This window comes from Macaca mulatta, chromosome 10 (genome assembly GCF_049350105.2).
Source record: "Macaca mulatta isolate MMU2019108-1 chromosome 10, T2T-MMU8v2.0, whole genome shotgun sequence".
Lineage (NCBI taxonomy): Eukaryota > Metazoa > Chordata > Mammalia > Primates > Cercopithecidae > Macaca > Macaca mulatta.
Genome location: NC_133415.1, coordinates 24,533,766 through 24,539,569, shown reverse-complemented (window position 1 = coordinate 24,539,569; position 5,804 = coordinate 24,533,766). Strand labels below are relative to the sequence as shown.

Here is a 5,804-nt window from a genome sequence, read left to right as displayed (position 1 = left end):
GTGCTGCAGACCAGGGGGCTGAGAAAAAGGGAAATTTACTTGTTTACAGGTTTGGAGGCCAGAAGTTATAGATCAAGGTATGGACAGGGCAGGCTCCTTCTGAAGGCTGTGAGACAGTATCTGTTCCAAGCCTCTCTCTTAGCTCCCTGTGATCCCAGGGGTCCTTGTCCTGTAGATGGCTGTTTTCTCCCTGTATCTTTTCATCATCTTCATTCTATGTATGTCCGTGTCCAAATTCCCCCTTTTGATAAGGATATAGCCATATTAAATTAGGTCCTACCCCATAACCTTATCTTAGTTTGTTCATCGGCAAATATCCTATTTCCAAATAAGGTCTCATTCCCAAGTTTGGGAGATTAGGATTTTAACATCATTTTCTGGACACAATTCAACAGGTAACAGCATCCAAATACATAAGCTTGCACCTAGAATGTCAGGGGTCATGAACGTGTTATGGTTTATCTAGGATTCTGTTTTATTCTGAACTATTCATTTTTGAGTGGGTAATAAGAAAGAAGTGATAGAGAAACCAAGGCCTGAAGAGGGAAGCATGTGTTCTCACAGCACCCATGAGAACATGCAAGGACTGGAACCAGGACTCCTGGGCATTCATGGAGCATCTCACCAGGATTCCAGCCTTTGCTGAGTCCAGTTCTCTGGCACTCACAGAAGCCGAGCCTTTGAATTAGACGAGCTGAAAAAGGACTGGCGGCCCAACTTCAAGGGAGGCAGAGAGAAGCTGGCAGGAACTGGGGGTCCCTGCCAGGGGACACTCCTTCCCTGGCACGTGAAGGGAGCTAGAGCGCTGGGAGTCAGGGGCAGGAAGGTGTCAGGTCCTGGGGAGGCCAGAGCTTGTGCAAATCAATGCAGATCCTAGGAGGTGTGGGAGAGGAAGCTCGCTCTTACAGTAAACTCCTCAGGACAACAGCGGGGTGGATTCCGGCTTCAGTTCCCATTGACCAAGACTCCTGGGCATTTAAGGGAGCAGCCAGGAGGGGGCGAGGAACCCTCCCCTCTGCTGCCTGTGCCAGCTGCCCGTCTATAGGAAGCCAACATGTCAGCCCTCCTGCCCACCAACGCCAGCCCAGAGGTGCCAAGACACCAAGTGCAGCGGAGCCAGCTGGCAGCGTAACGGAGAGCCAACGGCCCGGCCGGCCGGCCCATCTGCTCCTCACTGCCAGCTGCATGCCTGTGGGAGGCGGGCTGGCAGCCCATCCGAGTGGCCGAGGTGCCAGCCACCGGGTGCTCCGGGCCAGCTGGCAGGCTGGCAGGACTGGCCAGCATACCCATCTGCCCGCCGGCGCCAGATGAACGTGCCGGGGAACTGTGCCCGGGGACCTCAGGGTGCCAGCCTGCCTCAAGTTCCAAGGCATCGGAGACCCTGGTTCTCCTCTTCCCTCTCTCTCAATCAACCCTCGAGAGCCCTGAGATGTTACTAACAAAGACCCAGACAAGGCATGGGGAATCACAGAGGGCGGACAGGAAGTAACCCTTCCTGTCTGCAAGACTCCAGGAGGGTGAATTTGCAGGACGTCAGGAGCACAGCGCATAGTGATTAAGAGCACAGACTCTGGGGCCAGATTGCCTGGGTCCAAATTGCAACTCTGACACTAATTAGCTGCGTGACTTAGGGCGGGCCTCTTAATTGCTTGTAGCCTCAGTTTTCTCAAATGTAAAATGGGAAAGCAGCACCCCCCACTGTATTGGGCTAAATGAGGAAGAAATAGAAGGTGGTCAACACTTAACACATGATGTTTATTATTATCAATCACATTCTCAGAATCAGATTCGAGGAGTGTTTTAAACTCAGGGGTGCCTCAGATATCATCTGGTCCAATTTCATCATTTTAAAGTGGGGCCCAGAGAGGAGAAGGGCCATACTTAAAGTCACAATCACGTAAGAGTCGTTTGGGGTACAGAGGCTAGATTCCAGGTCTCCTGTCACTCTCCCTAGTCTGTTGCCATGAAATGCTCCCCTGAAATAGAAGAGATGATGGAAAAGTAGGGAGGAGCCTTCCCATCCTTCCCCAGCGCACCTAAATGCCTCAGGTGCACAGCTGCAGCACTCCCTGGTTAGCCCTCAGAATGCACTGCCTAATATGTGAGTGTGGGTGTCTCTGAGTGTTGACATCTATTCTCGTGTATCTATTGTGTGAGCATAAATGTTTGGTACTGCCAAATAGATCCAAATCTCAAGTGCCAAGACCACGTTTTATTCTGGAACATCACCCCCACCCACAAGTCACCCCTCTCGAATCCTCAGATATCATATCCAGACAGCCTCTGACATCCCTGAACCCCTGTGCTTAGCACAATACCTGGACTGTAGACGGAGCCTTGGTTCAGCTGGTGCAGCTCCTTTAATTTGATGAATCAGGACTTTTACTGTCCACCCAATAACCAATAAGAGCAAGGATCCTACTGTTTTAAATCCTTTATGCTAATCAGCAGCCCTTGGATCTCACTTAGAGCCTAGCTATTCTTGGTTTGCACACAGTACTAACAAAGGTGATTAGCTGATCTTCCTGTCTACAGATTGAATTCAACAAATAAAAAGGGAGAAGGAAAAGCTGCAGGTAATAAAGGCCAATAAAGTTGGCTGGTGGTGTCTTCACGGGCATCAGAAATAGGTAGGATTATTTGAGAATAGCCTCACTAATGGCAAAAACTGTGCAGTCTAGGGCCATTTTGTGAAGGGGCAGAGGGGGAGACCCCTTGGCATTGTACAGAGCCTTTCATTTCTCACTGGAAAACAAATGATGCTCATAATGATAGATCTGAGATTTAGTTCAAGGGGCCCTGTCCAAACTATCAAAGAGCATAGTGCATTTTACAGAGATTTTCATCCCAAACATAATTTTTAAGATGATAATTAGAGGCGATCTTCCATCAGCCAGAAAGCTTGGCTTTCTCAAGTGACTAAGTCAGGGAAGGTTATATGCTGCAGGATCCGCTACTCTTTGTGTGGATGGAGATGACAATTAGAGAATTTAAGGGAAGCAAAGGGAAAGTGGAAGGTGGAGAGGGGGATCAATCAGGATGGCTTTGCATTCTGGACATGAATGTGAAGTCTCCTTAGCTACATACGTATAGAATGGGCAGCTTTCAAAACTATTTCGCACCCATTATACATCACCTTATTTGTTGGGATTCCTGTCGACCCAAGAGGAAACACATGCACATATGTGTATGCACACACACAGAGATGTGCACACATACATGAGGACACACATCCAGGCACACGTACATGCAGACACTGACACACAGAGTAAGTCCCACCCTAAAATACCCAAGAAGCAATCAATGCAAAAAATCACTTTGCAGAAAAGGACATGTATGTGCACGATGCACACACTCAAGCATACATATACAAATACACACACAGGCATGCATAGAGATACACACAGGCTCACACACATCTACACACAATTACACACAAAGATGCACGTGTGCATGCACATAAACACACAGCCATGCATGCACACATGTTGCCATCCTTTATTATTGCCTCAGAACAGTGAGCCTGAAAGATTTTTTTCACTGTCTCAGATTGGTGAAACTCCACATAATTTTGGGATCTTGACCTTTTTTTTTTGTTTTGAGACAGAGTTTTGCTCTTGTTCCCCAGGCTGGAGTGCAATGGCGCAATCTCGGCTCACTGCAACCTCTGTCTCCTGGGTTCAAGCAATTCTCCCCGCCTCAGCCTCCTGAGTATTGCAGGCGCCTGCCACCACACCTGGCTAATTTTTTGTATTTTTAGTAGAGGCGGGATTTCACCATGTTGGCCAGGCTGGTCTTGAACTCCTGACCTCAGGTGATCTGCCCACCTTGGCCTCCCAAAGTGCTAGGATTACAGGCGTGAGCCACTGCTCCTGACCTGGGATCATGACTTTTAGGAGGGGATGATGACACTGTAACTGCCACCATCCGAGGCAGGCCTCGTATGTTCAAGATCTTGTGCCTGTCATTTGACACTCCACTTACCACCCTCTATATCTTTTTCTTCCTCCCCTTCCTTCTTTTCTTTCTCTACCTTTTTGTTTTTCCCTCTTTCATGAGCAGTTCCATGAGCACTTTCTCATTGTAAAACATCAACATTATACTGACAAAACAAACCTTCCTCCTGTATATTTTCTGCCTTCGTAACCACTCAATTTCTGAGCAATAATGGCTGTGATCAATTTCAAGTGGAACCTGCATCCCCCAATTTGACATGCAGTTCCATAATACATACAGAAAAGTCCTGAATGTCCACAAACAGGATAAAGGTTAAGCACACTCTGAAATGCCGTACGATAGCTGAAAATAACCAAAGCAAATTTTCGGAATAATATTAGTCAGCATCTACCAAACCCTAAATAGGAGTTAGCACTCTCCCTGCATTCCATCATTTAATCCTTTCAGGTACACCTGCACACGATTAATATTCCCATTTGACAGATGTGAACACTCAGGAAAGGTGGGATTAGGAGGTTAGGACATTTGTCGTGCTCATACACTATAACTGGAATGATACAGAGAAGATTAGCATAGTCCCTGTGCAAAGATGACATGCAAATTTGTGAAGGATGTTAGGACGTCCAGCCAGCATGTTGCAGACCTGAGATTTAAACCACGTGATCTGTCTCTAAAGCCTGCATTCTTCTTCTTCTTCCTTTTTTTGAGGCGGAGTCTTGCTCTGTCGTCCAGGCTGGAGTGCAGTGGCGCAATCTCAGCTCACTGCAACCTCTGCCTCCTGTGTTCAAGCAGTTCTCCTGCCTCAGCCTCCTGAGTAGCTGGGATTACAGGCATCCGCCACCATGCCCAGTTAATTTTTGTATCATTAGTAGAGACGGGGTTTCACTTCGTTGGCCAGGTTGGTCTTGAACTCCTGATCTCTGGATCTGTCCACCTTGGCCTCCCAAAGTGCTGGGATTACAGGTGTGAGCCACTGCACCCGACCTTAAAGCCTGCATTCTTAAGACCCATTCTAAGATAACCAAGAAGCAATAAGTGAAAAAAAATCCATTTGCAGAAGACGGTGCACAATATGATCCCATTTATATAAAAACTGAACATATATGTATGGGTGCATACATGAATGTATGGCTTTCCATAACTCCAGCAATATCCCAGTACACTTTTAACAAATGACTGGCACAGCAGACGTGAACGGACTTTCTATGGCTGCGGAGCTGGGTTCAAGTTCACCTCTGTCCGATGACACAGCTTGTGCTGTATTCACAACACTTTTCTTCCTATGATAACAGAGTGAACTTTGCGTGGGGGTGGGTGAATTGGAAGAGGATTGTTTTTAAAGAGTTTGCCGCCAAAAGCATCTTTTGGGGAGAACACCTGTCCCTCACAGTTTCATGCCTCTAGAAGGGAATGGGTAGCTCCATGAGGTCAGAGAAGAAAGAACTCTGGGCTGTATAAAGTATAAGACCATCACAGAGGGAGGACCCCTCCAGCACTGACGATTGAAAGATGCCTCCAGTGCCTCCATTATAGGGCCACGTATTGACTGATCTCTTGGTTTGGTAGTGCAAAGTCTCTTAAAAAATCTTAGCAAGTTTCAAATGCACTATGGGGCTGAGGAAAGTACTTCAGCTGGGGCCCAGAAGACCTGGGTTGCAATCCTATCTCTGCCTCTTGCTTACTCTCTGTCCTTTCTCTACGCTGTTTTCCAGCTCTGCTCACTGGGGCAGGGGTTTGGACTTGGAGAGGGGACTTGGGGAGCCAGTGGAAAGAACACCAGGTTTAGCCTTCCGAACTCAGCCTCGTGTCTTACAAAATTCACAACGCGAAGCAATGCACATGATATT

At 47.5% G+C, this 5,804-nt stretch overlaps 1 non-coding gene across 1 annotated transcript; it reads left to right on the top strand.

Annotated features, from left to right (window-relative positions):
• The first annotated feature begins 4,476 nt into the window (after positions 1 to 4,476).
• On the top strand, positions 4,477 to 4,581 carry LOC114670635 (U6 spliceosomal RNA). The gene has a single exon (XR_003720337.1). It is a non-coding gene; the product is annotated as a U6 spliceosomal RNA (small nuclear RNA).
• The last annotated feature ends 1,223 nt before the right edge of the window (positions 4,582 to 5,804 follow it).